Source organism: Coenobita brevimanus, chromosome 30, assembly GCF_032717465.1.
Source record: "Coenobita brevimanus isolate Jiangsu-jjx chromosome 30, ASM3271746v2, whole genome shotgun sequence".
NCBI classification, from domain to species: Eukaryota; Metazoa; Arthropoda; class Malacostraca; order Decapoda; family Coenobitidae; genus Coenobita; species Coenobita brevimanus.
In genome coordinates this window covers 6,417,887-6,434,804 of record NC_136983.1, presented here as the reverse complement: position 1 = coordinate 6,434,804, position 16,918 = coordinate 6,417,887, and positions in this window count along the sequence as shown.

Here is a 16,918-nt window from a genome sequence, read left to right as displayed (position 1 = left end):
GACCACTCCAATACGAAGTGTCCAGAGAAGTCGCCCATGGGGACTGGTGTTCCACATCATCAGAGTTTGTACAGTAGGTACTCTCTGGCCCATCATATGGTGAGGTGGTCTAAAATTCGTCTCCTGTTTCGCCACACACGGTTCAGAGTGGCTGATGGGTCGACAGCCATTGAGACAACTCCTCAAATGGATGTGATTCCATTGAGGAAGTGTGCAGGAGCCAGAGTACAGTCTATGTCATCCTTTGTCTAGGGGTAAGGGTTCAAGTGAGGGCAAGCTCATTAAAAGTGGTAGCGAGTTCATCAAAGGAAAGGGGACACTGATGCAGTGCGATCTTGAAAGACTTCTTCACGCAGGCCACCAATCTTTCCCAGAATCCACCCCACCAAGACGAAGCTTCCGAGATGTATCACCAGTACGATGAGTGAGGTAGGAGGCTGGATAACTTCTTGAATGACTTGGCATTATCACAGACAATAAGGGATGGGGTCCCTCTAAGTGGCTGCAAGCAACTGAGAGCAAGTTGAAGGGCCTCTAAGATTTGTGTCGTCATGACGTCTAGGTGGACTGCACACAAGGCAGCACAGGTTATCAGTAAGCCCCACTCTTTGGTTTCCCCGATGTCCATGTAGATAGCCCTAAAGTAGTCTAAGCTAATATTAGCAAAAACTCGCGATGGTTACGTGCAGAACTCTGGTAGTGACCCCTCCGGAGAGGGGCACTGGAGTTCTTGTAACTGACGACATCGTCTGCATGCTCTCACCATCTATAGGACAGACCTCCTATTGATCAGATACTTAGCAGATAACAAAGCTAGAGTGGTGTGTGTGCTTTGGTGGAAGCATTGATGATGAACCTCATCGACAATGACGGCAGTGATGTGACACAGGTCAGGTAGGATGATCATAGAGGGCTCCGAAGGCTGCAGGGTTGCTCTCTCTAGACCATCTTCATCACGATAAACTCGAACCCTCGATAGAAATGAATAAGGTGGTACATGTGCCTCAGTTTGCAAGGCCTTCAGTTCCAAACAATAGGTCTTCTGTGCTAAATGAATCCAGAAGTGAAGAGCAAGCTTTCGTTATTCAGGGCTGAGTGAGCCCATTTAGTGTTATGCATTTGGTTCATAACGAGATTATGAGTGACGCACCTTATCCATGCTGTGCAGCTGACTGCCTGTTTGAGGTTGGAGCAGTCTGTTAGAGTGAATGAGCCAGCAACAGTGTTGTGAGGGTTCCCATTGTAATGGCAGCTACCCTTTTAAAGGCAATGGTTATGGTGCCTTTCAACTCGGGCTTCACTGCAGCACTAAGCACAATGTCTTCGATGACATCTTCACCTGATGGTCCAGCAGCAGACAGGCTTCACAGGAAGTCTGGTCCTCTCCACAAGTTTTGACTTGTAATCAGGTTATTGAGAGAGGTAAGTCTTGTTCCTAGATCTGCAAGGATGATGAGGCCTCTGATGTGGTGCAATTGCTCCATACTGGGCAACTGGTGGATGACTGAAACTCTGTTCCTCACGAACTGCTTGAGGGCGTTTTTTAGTCTTTGTCCAGCAAAGTACGTCCATGGAGTCAGTCCAATATACAATCTTTTGCTGATTTAGATTTAACACTCAGCACACAGTATGCATTAGCTTTACTCCATCAAAGTCACCATAAGCTCAAGCTGAGAGATGGTCAGTGCCTGGGACTGTGGTGCTAGGCTTCTTTCGGCTAACAGCATGTGTGACTCATCACCCTGGACAGCCTAGATTGCAGTACAGTATGCCTTCTGATAACACACAGAAGACAGTATCCAGTGCTGCTGCCAGTGCATTAGTATCGTGAGGAAGTGACACCTCCCAGATGTCAAGGGCGTCTGTCCACCATCTTATTTTTTCTTGAAGAGTTTGAGAAAATTCTGCTGCCCATTACAGTTTAGAAAGGTCTTTCCAGATGTTTTGGAAGAGTATTTTACACCTATTCAAGCAAGGAGTCAACACACCGAGGGGTGATGAAGGGCTTCGATAACAGAGAGAGAAGTCCACTCTTTGTGTTAGGTAGCGACTCTTGCTGTGATATTATTACAACCAGATGATCCGTTGTTGTATTCTTTCCCATGCCAAGGACCTTTGAATTTTCAGAAGGCATTCCTGTCCTATGTACCTTGTGGAGCTCTGTGCTAGCAGCAGCAAAAGTGCTTCTTATCTCCTCCATTCTGGTATCTGCTTCGTCAGCTGATGAAAAGTTAAGACACAGGTCATCCATGTAGATCCCATGCTTGATCAGGTGGCAAAGATCTGGTTCCATGCTGGTGTGTTGATGAAGATAGGTTGTGATAATTTGGAGCAGCATGAACTGAGAACTGGAGATCGAATGGGACTTTCTGGAACCATAGAACTTTATCTGACCACAGAAACTGGATGTACTGGCATTCTTCTTCTCTGATGAGTATCTGATGAAACACTACCTTTGTCACCCTTGCAACCTAGAAGATCAGTATGGAAATTCAGGATGGCTGACAGAAAGCTGGGCACAAGACTGAAACCAGGGTCAAGGTAGGAGGTCAGACTTTTCCCTGTGTCATCCTTTGTTGGGTCATCAAACACCATGCTTAGCTTTCCGTTTCAGTGTATGCCTCGCTGGGGCAGGAAAAATGCAGCGTGGTCTGGGTGACTGAGTTACTCTTCACTGGTGGTGTTTTGGTAAAGACACTCAAGGTGGTCATCATTCTCCTGAAAGCCCTCCATGTCTAGATGATTCATCATCCGGTCAGCCTTCACTCTCGTAGATCTCAATTGGATGCTGGTCAATCCTTACAGTTCAAAATTCAGTTCATTTCGTAGCTCTTCTCATCTTCATTCCACTTTGGGTCTGGGAAGTTCAGTAAGTCTGTATGTTCTTTGTCAGAAATTCTGAGACAGTCTACATCCCAGAGTGTCAACCCTATTACTGTAGTAGGAGTGGCAGTGCTGTAGTCCTTCTCTGTAACCTCTATGCACGACATAGAGTGTCTTGACAGCTTGAAGCCTCTTTGAGATAGGGATCTGGTTGCGGAGGATGATGTCATACATTTGATCTGCCCCAATCAGTATGTCTACAGATCCTTCACCAAAGTTGTCATTTAACTGAATCCTTTCCAAAGCAGTGCAAGGAGGAGGCTTTCTTCGTGGTATGGAAATGCAGAGGTTGTCTTCCACAAGCAGAACTCTAATGAAGGACGACTATTTCGATTCCTTAAAGTGACCCTCACTAGGTCATACTTCTAAATCTTTTCCATTTTCACCTAAAAGCCGACACAAGCGAAAGTTTTCGAGTCTATCACTGAAGTCTCAAGTCATCTGCAACTGAAGAATGCTTGTAGGTCGAGCCTGATCCATCGCCAGTGAGGGGGCAGAACAAAGGGGTGTCCTGACCACTAGTGTGGTCGGGCTGTAGCAACATCCCCGGGTGGTGACAATGTATCTTTAACGATGTTGCTTATTATGGTGTGGTTGTCCTTGTGGAGACTGCAGGTCAAATCCCTGATGAGTGGACTGTTGATCTGAAGTGCTGTGGTTTCCTCTTGCACTTGCAGTCCACTTTTTCTCTTGTTCTTTGGTGTCAAGGCAATGAAGCTGACTCTCGGAAAACTGTAAGGGCTGCTACAGAGTAGCAAAGGGTGAGAGCTGAGATCTTGAGTCAAGGCGATGGAGTGACGAATGATGAGGTTGGTTCCATGTCAGACAGGTGTTTCTGGTGCAACAACCTTAGTTATCTACTGTATGCCTCCTTTCTTCATGACGGTCCAGCAATCATCCACAGACATCTTTCAGTGCTGGTTGCACTTGGATAGTCCATGCTAGGTGCAGTTACAAGCTTTGTAGAACTAATTTTCTTTCTTGGGTAATTTTGGTTGGTGTCATTGAAGGTTAAGCACACTGGTAACAGTCTCTCTTGATGCTGTAGACACCACTGATACGGAATCTGTCATTGTCCTGACAGGCAGTTGTGCAGATTCTTCACAGATGGCCACCTCCTGTTGCAAGAACTTGAGAAAGGCTTTAAGATCTGAATCTGAAATGATGTTGGGCTTCTTATACCGTACCCACTGAAGTCTTAAGGTGTCAGGGATCCTACTCTTCAGCACAGGTAGGGGAAGCTGACTGTAGTTTTCCTCAGGGACTGGGAGCACTCCAACAGCCATGACATTGACAGTGAGGTCATCCACAAAACAAACGCAGAGACTTAAGGTTTTCACTGTCAGTAAAGCGAAGGAAGTTCATGAGACTGTCCACTAGGGACTCTTTCTGGAAGTTGACAGCAATGGTGTAAATATCACTGGCTGCAACCAAGCTTTGGATGGACCTAACTGCTTCTCCATGGAGGTGTCCCTTAATACGAACTAGTTTTGTGACTGAGAAGTACTGTTTGTTGTCATAGAAGGCTACAGTAAAAAGTTCCAAGAACTTTGGCCAGGCAAGGATGCCACCCTTCAAAGCAGGAAGGTGGAAGTCGAGGTTGATTTTGATCTGGTGTACGGTGACTCCGGGGTCAGACAAGGACTAGGTTAACTTTCTGCATCTCTATCCAGACGAGCAAGTAGGCATTTCGACTTGAAGATGATTTCTTCTAAATCCTGAACGTGGTGCAATTCATCAGGGATGTCTTGCTGATCCAACTTACCCTGAAGACTGCATGAAGGTGAAGTGATTCACCACTAGGTAAATAACGTAAGCCAGGCAGTCAGAATCCGCTTGTTCCCGCTGGTTTCACAATGCCTTTAGGTCGTTCACTGGTTTGGTGGCCCTTGTCCCTGCAGCAGTTATTCACCTCTTCAGAGCTTCGGGTAAATCCTTACCCATGGTGATGCACTGTAGTAATATAACAAAGTACACTGCATACTGTATGCCAGACACCATACACTGGGTTGATTGGCCGTTTACAGTGAACGGCCAGGTGGTGGTTCACTAGTTATGATCTGTAGCTGCAGGACTCTTTTCGAAGGACTATGTTTGCTTTCAGGGTTGAGAATCTTCATCTTGGGATAATAATTCATGAACTTTCGTTTGTAGGGTTATGAATTTGTTTAAAAGCACAAACATACATTTCTCTGAAATAAAGGTAAATTCATGTAAATTCAATGTACAGTCCCAACATTTTAAACAAAGCTATAATAACAACAGCTAGACATTTACAATTCGTGCTGTGGTTCTTAGTGGTGGTGCTGGTGGTGGTGACTGCAGTAGGCAAGGTACTGACTACCGCCGGTGACCGCCGACTGGTCATTCTAGCTGGGGTGTACAATGAGCATGCGCAGCCCAATGTCATTGGTAGTTTCCCATGCCCCACCAGAAGGCGACTCAATTGTGCTTATGACTAGACAGCCACAAGCAGGTATGTGTGAGTTGGTAGTTCAGAGAACAACAAAGCAACAACAACAACAAGTACTACTACGGCACCAGAAAAAGCAGCAATAACAACATCAACAATAACTTCCAACTTCCTTTACCCTACCTGCCTTCCCTACCTCACCCACAACTATATCAGTGAATATGTCTAAAATTTATTCATACCTACATAATGTTCAAGACGGGCGGAAAATACTTAATCTTCACAGTAACAGTATCCTTTTGTGGATATCATTTCTTCCATTTGAGCAATAAAAGTCATGGCAGTGTGAAATCCAGACCCACTTTTGTACACACACAGGTGGTTCTGGTGTTCGACATGGAAGTCCTAATGTAGTGGCACCAATAAAAAGCTGCGGTTGCCTAGTTACACAAACATCCTTCAATTTTCTCCCTCTCCCCCAAATGGAGGATGGTAAAGTACATGGGAAGAACAACTTCATCCTGTTCTCGACCAGGTTCATGTTCAGAAGAGACAGGGACCAGAACAACAAAAGATGGCTCTCAGTATATGCCAGGGATGTGTTTCTAATTATAAGAGCGTTCTCATTACACCTGCCTGAAAATTTGGGGAAACCAACTTTGTAGGTGACAATGAATCCTTAACAAATTATTTTTCATCTACACTATATCCTGGACTTCACAGGAAAATAGACCTAAAGAAACACGATGTGTACTCAAATTATCCTACCCAACATTCAACTTATTTCCTACCACCTTCTGTTTATGCATGCAAACTACACTAACAAATAGACCATCCAATTTTTGTTAGTCAATTAATTTAACTGAAACTATGCCCATCCAGTACATTGATGAATGCATTTTATCCTGACAGGGCACTGTACAGTGTTCTCCCAAAAAGTGCTTACTTTTAGAATCTTTACATATTGAAACTGTGCATGAAGTTTTGAGATATTTTTCAATCAGTTTCTTATTATTGTTTATACATGCTGTTTCCAGTAAAAAATATATATAGACAGGAATTTTAAAACACATTAGTAAAACTTTTCAAAAGTTTGCCTGATGACAGTAAATGGAACATTGTCACCCACTTTGAAACGATTGATAACTTTGATATGGATAATTTTTACAGGCATCATACACATCCTTCGTTAAACCTTTCCGCACTGTACTCTAGATGGAAGGAGACTGCAGTCAGGACATCACACTGATGAATAAAGAGTGAGGGTTTTAACTATGCCTATGATCCACACAAGGGTGATTATGATAGACAATATTTTTTTGCCAGCCCCTAATCTTACCCTACAACATGACCAAAAATAGTTTTGCATAATGAACAAGAACAAGGTGAAAAGTAAACTTTGTACAACAACCAGAACTGCCCGAGAACTAAACTTAAGCGCTCTTACTTCTGATCACTTTCAGTGTAGATTATCTAAATAATTCATTTTCCTCTCAAACAATTATACTCCAGCAAAGAAGAATACAAAAGGCTGAAGGGGTTGCATGAAGATGGAGCGAAGGTCGAATGCAGCAAAAAATACCCCGTATTTTACATTTACTTAAATAAAATCAGATTCTGCAGCCATGACGTTTCTAATTCTTTCCTTAGGAGAGATGTCACGAAGATGAAGAAAAAAAAAAAAATTACAATAGCTCAAGTAAAAATGACATCAAAGCAACTGAGGCGTTTGAAGATCTGGTAACTACAACAGAAGTTAATGGACAGAACAGGTGTAGGTTAAGAATCAAACTCAGTAAAGGGTTTCCTTATCTAGTGAACTGGGTGATACAAGTCTGTGTCACGTCTCGTATGAAATCTTCCCCGCTACTGCCCGAGAGGAGGGAAGGGGGTAACAGCTCAGAATAGCTCAGAGTCAGTCAGGTTGTGTTGTGTTGCAGTTATTCAGATCTAGACAGCGGAATTCCTAGCAACTACTATATAAATTCCCCGAACTACATCACACAACTAGCTACACATTAAGGCACATGCATTACAATTCTCCCTCGTGTAGACGAAATGTTTCAGATATGAAATGAAAAAGAAATTATTAAAGTAAGACTGGGTTATTTGAATAATATTGGCGGTATAAGCAAACAACAATAATAAGATCATATACAAGTATGAATAGTAGGTGACCACGATGCAACTTGTACGAGTATACCAAGTTAACAAGGAATTTCTTAAAGTAATAGCTAAAGGTAAATGAATTAGATAATGAGGAGCCCAAGTGGAATTCATCATTAAGGAATAAAAAGAATGTAATATAATGTATATAAAGAAAGAGGAAGATAATTAAATCAGTTAATAACATGACAAAATAGAGCAAATAACTATGAGTTGTGTGACATTTAACAAAGCGAGTACACAAAGGTAAATATCACTGAGTGCTGTAACTACTACGGAAGTATGAATGGCTTAGGTTAAAAATGGCGTCCTGTACATAGGGTAGAGGTGCATTCGCAAGAAAAAGGCAGAAAAGCCCAGTTCTAAGCTTATGAACTAAAAGATCTTTGCTATTCAAGTGCAAAACTACTCACAAAGCCTTGCTAACCTTCATAGGAGTCGCAAAATCAAACCGCAAAATATCTAATTTGTTCGTCCATCCTATTTTCTTCTTTATCAGTCATAACTCCATAACAAAAGGCGTACGTGAACGTACTATACATCAAAACCTTCTTGTCAAGTGTAGATGTTTATTTTCATGTTTTGAAAAGTATCCAGGCTACGGTTCGCGAGTTACGGCCTGAAAACCGCATCACAGTCACCCGTAAGTACTGTATGCCATTTTGCGCAATATTGGTTAGCTATTGCTCATCTACAGTTAAAGAACGTACCGAAAGTCCCAAACAAATATTTTTATGGCAAGGCACCCTCGTTTTAGTCTTTCAGTATGCTTTGCATGTAACAGTTCAAAATTAACACTTGCTTTATGCATTATTATACTTCCACAAAAAGATCATAAACTAGAATACTAAAAATTTCATCTAAAATTATCTAGAAGTAGGAATAGCAAAAGTACACAGATAAGAGATGAAAAAAACACAGAAACAAGAGAGCATTCAAGATGGGTGGAGATCTGGAGACCTACTGTATAACCATTACTACATTGCACCAGCCACAAGTTTGTGGGAACAGTGTGGAATGTGGTAATGGGTATAGGTCTCCAAATCTCCTCACATCCTGAATGCTCTCTTGTTTCTTTCCTTTTTCATTTCTTATCTGTGCACTTTTGCCATTCCTACTTCCGAACAACTTTTGAAGAAATATTTTTTCTAGTAAGAGCGTAGTACGTGTGATAACATTAATACATTAATATGATAGGTAACATTACTATAATGATGTATAGGACCATCAATGTCATAGCAGAGAGCTAAGACCTCGTAATAACTTGACAGCCTGGCACACAAATGTTCAGAATGTGAAATGTCCTTTCCAGCTTTTCAGAGAATGTAAGCAAAACTTTCTTGACTTTCTAGGAATGTTCAATGCAGAATTATATGTATATGGGGGGGGCCCATCTTCCACCCACTTAGTGTAGTGGTGCCCTGTTTATAGGGTAGCTATACATCGAGTGACAAGCTAAATGATTTCCTGTAAACAGGAAAGCATTTACAACGCTGGGTTGTAACCTTATAACCAACCAACACGTGTTCCCAGAGCGATAACAAGTGAGTTGGTGGAGGGTTAGTGCCTCTCCCCAGAAAACAACTAACTAAAAATACAAACAAGAAGCCTCGGACCAGGACTGACCAAAAGATGATGACTAAGGACCAAACAAAGGACATGATATGGATGGCGACGTGGAATGTAAGGAGTGCAATTGATGAGGTGAAAGAGAGGGAGATTGTACAAGTACTTGAGGGTGCAAAAGTGGATGTATGTGGATTAACTGAAACTAAATGGAGAAGTGAGAGTGTGAGAGAATGGGAGTATGGATGGGGGATATGTGAAGGAGTAGGTGAGAATGAGAGGGCAAAAGAAGGAGTGTATATTGTTGTGAGTAACAGATGGAAGGAGAATATAAAAGAGTATGGATTAGTTGGCTAAGGATTGTGTGGGTAAGATTGAAAGTTGGAATACAAATGTGGGCAATTGTGTGCGTGTATGCGCCAACGCAAGATCGTGCAAGCAGAGTGAGATAAGAGTTCTGGACAAATGTGGAAGTGTGCATGGAAAACTTTGAAAGGAATGAGAGAGTGTTTTTGATTGGTGATATCAATGGTGAAGTAGGAAATGTGAAGATGGATGGAGTAGTTGGTGAGTGGGGTGTGCCTGCGCAGACGAATGAGAATGGCAGTGCTTTAGTGGACATTTGTGCTGAGAGGGGGTTGGTGATAGCCAATACCCTCTTCAGGCACAAAATAATCCACAAGTATGCATGGCGAGTGATGAGAAAGGTGAGTGGTGAACTAAATGAAAGGAAGGCAATGAGTGATTCTGTGTGTGTGGATGAAAGGATACGAAGATGTGTAATGGATGCAAGAGCATATAGAGGCTGGGGGAGTGGACTTTCTGACCACTTCTTGGTGATGGCCAGAATGAAGGTCCAAATAAAGTGGAGAAATAGAGTACTGCAGATGCAAGGAGAGTGAAAGGTTACAAGAGGATGAGATAAATGCATAATATAAGAGAGAAAGTGGAGGAACGATTGGGTAAATATGAATTGGAGCAGATGGGGGACGTGGAATGTGTGTGCAAGATATTCACAGAAGAAATATATACAGCACGTAAGGTGGTGTGTGGGGTGAAGAGAAGACGAAAGGGGGTGCAAGAATAGCATGGTGGAATGAACAGGTCAGACAGGCTGTGACACAAAAGAAGAAAGCATATAATGAATGGATGAGAAACAGGGGCGTGGCAGAAGTTGAGAGACAGAAGAGAGAGTTATTTACAGAAAGGAAGAGAGAGGTGAAAAGATTAGTAAGAGAGAGAGTAAGAAGAGAGTGGATGAGGAAATTGGAAGGAATTTGAGGGTAAAGAGCAGGGAATGTAAGAAAATGTTCTGGGAAAAGGTAAAGAGATTTAGATAGGGTGGCAATGAAGTTAGTAGGGGTGTGAAAGATATAAATGGCAGATTACTAGTAGAGAAGGGAGAAAAAGTGAGTAGATAGAGAGAACACTTTAAGGAACTGTTGAACATAGAGAATGAAACCAATGTGAGTATAAGTGGCTGGGGAATGGCTTGGAGAAGGAGGGAGGTGAGAAGAGAGGAAGAAATCAGTAGGATGGAAGTTGTGAAAGCAATGAAGAAAGTCAAAATGGGGGAAGCTCCAGGAAGTGATGGAGTGTGTGGTGAAATGTTGAAGCATAGGGGAGAGATAGTAGTAGAATGGATGTGGAAGATGTGCAGATTGGTCTGAGAGGAGGGTAGAGTCCTGGAGGATTGGAAATCTGGTATAATAATTCCCTTGTACAAAGAGAAAGCGGAGAAAGAAATGTGTGGTAATCATAGGGGCATTTGTCTTCTTAGTGTAACAGGAAAGGTATATGGTAGGATACTTACTGACAGAGTTAGGCAAATAACAGAGGAATTAGTTGGAGAAAAACGGGGAGGCTTTAGGAAGAGAAGAAGTTTTGTAGATCAGATATTCACTCTTAGATCTTTAGTGGAAAAGTTTCTAGAGAAGGGAAAGAAGTTGTATGCTGCCTTCATGGATTTGGAGAAAGCATATGACAGGGTGGATAGACAAGGATTGTGGAAAGTATTAAGAATTATGGAGTAGATGGGAAGTTGTTGAATGCCGTGAAGAGTATGTATGAGGGTGCTAAGGCTGCAGTGCGTGTGGATAGTGAACTGAGCGAATTTTTCTGTTTGAAGGTTGGGTTGAAACAGGGATGTGTCATGTCTCCATGGTTGTTCAATCTGTACATGGATGGGGTTATAAAAGAGATACAAGGTAGGGCAGTGGATGTTGGAGTGGGCCTAATGAGAGAGGGCAGTGTTTGGAAACTCCCTGTACTGTTGTTTACAGATGATAATGTGTTGTTAAGTGAAGACGATGGGGAGCTGCAAGGCTTGGTGGATGAGTTTGGAAGAGTGTGTAAGAAACAGAATCTAAAGGTGAATGTAGGGAAGAGTAAAGTTATGGCCTTCGAGAGAAGTGAAGCCAGTGAATGAACAGTGAGGTTGGATGATGAGGAAATGGATAATGTATGTACATTTAAGTACTTGGGTAGTGTGATGAGTAAGGATGGAAGTTTAGAGGGTGAAGTGCTTGAAAGGGTACAACAAGGAAGAAAGGTTGCTGGCTCCTTGAAAGCAGTGATAAGAAACAGGGAAGTGATCATGGAAGTGAAAAAGTTACTACATGACAGTATTGTGATACCAACTCTAACGAATGGAAGTGAAGCTTGGACGTTGTTGGAGGGACACAAGTCAAGAGTGAGAGCAGTGGAATGAATTATTTGAGAGGAGCCTGTGGAATCACATGGAGAGACAGACTGACAAATGAGGATGTGAAGGAGCGTTTTGGTGTGGATGTGGATGTGATAGGAAGCATTACGAGAAACACACTGAGGTGGTTTGGCCATGTGGAGAGGACGGGGAGTGAGAGACTGACGAGGGGAGTGTATGTGAGGTGCAGGGGGAGAGAGGGAGGGGAAGGCAAGGATGTGATGGAGGGATGGGGTGGAGAGGTATATGAGAGTGGGGGATGTGAAATGGGAGCGGGGCAGTGAAATGGCGAGAGACAGGGTGACTTGGAGGCGATTTGTTTGTGGCTACCCCGTATGGGATGAAGGTATCTGGGAATCTATCTATCTATATATTAGATAGACAGACAGATAGACAGATAGATTTAATTAGAGAGAGAGAGAGAGAGAGATACCTGGTATATTAATTGACTGGTAGACTGATAAACAGATACACAATATGTAGTTCTGTGCACAAGTAGAGGCGGAGGCGGCTGTGGTGCAGTTAGTGGTGGTCTTGGCGCTGATACAGGTGGCAGGGCCGTGGGAGGCAGTGCTGTCATGTTCTCATTGCAAACCTCCACAAATGCAGGACTGGCTGCTTATTTTTCAAATCATTTCCTGATTTAAATATTCAGTGTTTTCCTGGCCTAAGTAACTTTGTAGCAATCCTAAATTCATGGTATCTCTTTTCCTTACATCTGACACAGGACCATTATGTTCAGAAATCCTACATGATTGAATGCGATAGGATGATACAATGGATGAAGTCTCAAGAATGGCTGATAAAAGATGTGATACATCTGAATATTCATAAAGTCAGAGCGGTTTAGGTAATCAGTCATGTCCAACTGAGAAGAGGTAGTATTTACATCATCAAAGAGAAAGGTGGAAGACGTATTAATAGGCACAAAAATTTAAACATTTTGAGAACGAATTACATTATGATAGCGTGTTCCGCATGTAGACAGAGAATGGAACAATAAATAGTCTGGAACAATGTAAAAACATGACGCTTCAAGTATTTTTATACATGGACGTTTGGACAGATAACACTAACAAATAATGGATCACGAAAATAGAGGCAGTGCACTTGGGCCAAGTGAGTTTTGGAAAACGAATATAATTGGAGCTGGTGTGAAGGAACATACAGAAAAATAGTCTTTGCTGAAAGATTACACATACGAGCATTTCTGAAGGGAGCAGCCATGATAGGGAGTGCACTAAAGAGGAACACAAGACAAAGGCAAAGGGTTTATGCAACTGACAAACTCAAATGTAAGAATTCAGGCTGGACAAAGGCAGCGGGTACGTGATGAAACAAGAAAAAATCAGCGTACATAGAAGCTGTACGTAGGAAACGTGAGGAGCGAAGGAAAAGGAATTAGTTGAAAGAGATCGGAGCTGACTGGGGAATGAAGTGGGATATCGTCGAAGAAATGATAGTTTCTTATAGAGGATAGTATAATTCCAGGCTGATTAAATGGAAAATAGGATCAAGACCGAAGTCAATGTGAGCCCATTCCAAGACGAAGTCGAAGATCTGACATTGGAACAGGGTCTAGACTCTACAGTCACATGACCACTGGCAGCATCTTCTGAAAGGTGTACAAATTCCTCAACTTGCAGTATTAATGACTGGAGATACAGATACAGTAAGTCAAGATGGAAGGTGATATACAATATTTCTGTGCTAATATTAGGCTTATCACCCACTTCCACAAGGACAACTTGTTCAATTGTGTACCTATTTCATTCATATTCATACCAATATAACTTATGATGAACTTTTATCAGACTATTCTGTGCCTCCAGCACCGTGTCAAAAACTTCTACATGTGCATGATATGCTTACAAATCAGTAGATATTGCAAACCCAAAAGTACCACCAAGAACCTTACCACCGAGATCAGACCTCGCTTTACACGTGATCTTCCAATAGAGGCACTGTGAAGTGGTGAACCATTTTAAACTTGCAAATATATTTTAAATAAGCCCCCAAATTCATTGTAATGAATCGTAACCCAGCAGGATCCATTGCCATGTTTACTGACCAAAGAATCGGGTATGGATCGTGTGACAGACAGTTGACTGGCAAATTCAGAAGTTCCTGGGTGACTGTCAGCATACTCTGTAGAACATATCAGAGGAAGACGACGTCCCCCACTATCATTGCTTCAAACCAGGGGCTACAATGCCCTCCGGTAGACCCCACCTCCTCCCCCCATCACCCAGGTATGAAGCAAATGCGGCAAGCGCCAGCAAGGCTGTCCACGTTCTCAGCAACATCTTACCTATAAAATGAATAGAGGTTAGTGTTCAAAATAATAAGGTAAGTGGTCCTGATAGCTGGAGGAAGAATCACAAGAAGCACTGGGGCAAGTCGTTGAGAGAAGCTTTTTGTCTGTATTCATTAACAGGATGAGTTGGAGATGAAAGGGGTTGTAAAAATAGAAATAGAAGAAAGGGACATAGGAGATGTACGGTAATAGGATGTCCCGTAGAGGGAGGAGAGGTTATGGGAGATGCATTACCGAGTGTTTCCAAACTTTCTTCCCACTGGAAAGACGTGGGAGTTCCCTTAACATCATCAGCATGGTCCTCTTACTTTCACATGATTAAAAATCTTTAATCTCAGATTTATTATTTCTATAACACAAAGTGTGGGCCCGTAAATTTCTCATCCAACTTAGGAGTCTGAATATGCAAACGAACGAACACTAAATCCCGAAATTCAATACTGATAGGTAAGGCAGAGCTATTTTGGCGATGTAGCATGCCCTTAATTTTGTTAGCTTAGGAGGCTACCTTATACTTCTTCCACAGCGATAATATTTGACATGTGACACTTTATTACTCTCTTCTTTGTTGTTTATATATCTCTTATATTGGCAAAGATAGCATACAAAGATGTATTTACATGCAAGATACAAAAACCAGATGGTAAGGAAACATTTCTAAGCAGCCTTCTTAACCGCCGAGAATAAGGTCGTGAAACAAAGTAAAACCCAAACTATATAAAACTGGATCATCTGCAGTTTGTGCTACTTTCCCTAGTGAGATATCTACATAAAGATTTTATGTATCAAGACCCGACTTGAGGTAAAAATAAAACTGCATGTAATCGAATTACATGCAGCCTGTCAAGCTTTCCCAGTAAGATATATAGTACTCGACAGATAAGACCAATGCCTGGCCAAAACTTAACCTTTCACGTCTCCACTTACCCTCATAATCACACACATGTATCCTTTTCACCACATATTCACATCCATCTTCTCTGCTAGATTATATCAATTAACCTCTTGCACCAATGACCTACATCTTAATTTTATTTTTCTAAACGTTCTTTCACGTTCAAGAGATAATTGTTTTTTACTGGGTAAGTTAGATATTGTATTTATTAGTCTGTTGAGAGCGAGACGGCTTTAACAAAGTAAACAAAATCTTTTAACATCCAGTCAGTGGCCTTCCTTAATTTATACTTTTTCATGAGGATGAAAACGCATAAAGGTGGTCTCATTAGAGAACATCATCTTCTAGATAATGAGGTCCAATCTTTGTATTCTCTTGCAAAGTCAAGGTGTTTCTGGTGCATTTATTACCTCAGCCACGAAAGTTACGTTTTACCCCGCGTTGGTTTTAAGCTTGTCTGTCTGTCTATCAGCAGGTTTACAAAAAAAGTTCTTAATGAATATCAATGAAATTTTGTGGAAAGGTGGGCCATGTACTGTACCAAGATGGCAATGGCATTGGCGGAGGTATGTGCTCTCTAAGCACTTTCTAGTTTGATAAGAAGTGGTTTCTTGTCTGCGAACATGATGGCAGGTTCAGATCCATCTGCAGCCGGTGCTGGATGGTGAGAATAGAGATAAGCTTGTACGAGCTTGGGATGATTAAGATGTGCAACCTTAATACCAGGAGTTTTAAAGCACCTCACGCCTGAGGAGATTGTCTGACGTTGTCATTTTTGATAAGGGTTTCTTGGCGGAACGTCATTTGATGGGAGGCCAAGGACAATCTCCTTACCGACCGTTGGACTATCTGGTTCTCTGTGCTTTTTTTTCGTAGGGATGTTCTCTTGGTTCCAGGCGACAATACGAGCCTTTGCCTCATTACTTGGAGCGGTAGCACCCGTATCTAATTACTAGACTGCACATAACATCAAATACATCAGGAAGCAATATCCATGGGAGTGAAATCTTCAATACTATCCCAGACCTCAGCTGGAGCGTGACAGAGTTAGGATTAAAAACTGCGTTCGGTAAAAAAAAAAAAAAAAAAAAAAAAAAAGGAGGGAAGCCAATTAATACCAGACTGAAATCGGGCTGTCAGTATGACATACACTGCAAATGAAACAAGTTGATCCAGGCCAATGTATTTTAGGGCAAAGTGACCAGTTTCTTTTGCGTAGTATAGCCTACCGTAGTGTGTGTGTGTGTGTGTGTGTGTGTGTGTGTGTGTGCATGTTGTTTGTATGTATATATATATATATATATATATATATATATATATATATATATATATATATATATATATATATATATATATATCATTGTGATTATATGTCATATATGAGTGGTAGGTGGTGGCGACCATCATCCACGCACTTGATGTAATGTTGCCTACTTCTTCCTTAGCCTTTATCATTCTTTTTCTGTGCCTGTCCTCCTCTCTTCCTATTTCTCCCATCTTTCCTATCACTTCTTATTACTTTTCTTTCCTTTTCAGGTGGCTTAACATTGAGTGACAAGCCTAATGGTTTACCGTAAGCCAAGAAACCATTTACAACGCTGGGTGGTAACCATATAGCCAAACCATACGGGCTCCCTACGTGTCAACAAGTGGGTTGATGGAGGATTAGTACCCTTCCCCGTTAAACAAATAACTTAAATTCAAATGGCCACCCCTTACGGGATTATGGCGTCTGGCAATAGACAGATAGATAGATGCCATATGCCAGATGATTCATGCAATTAAAGAATGAGTTCGACACATCAGGATGGTAATGGGCTAAATAATTCAGCGTCGTTGAGACCCTTCGTTTCTTAGGACCTAAATTTACTAGTACATTCTCTGTATTCTCTTTATTCACTGTTACAGCGCATTAAAGTGCATTGATTAGTACTGGTTTCATTATTTTAATCGTCACTATAGTCATCACCATCC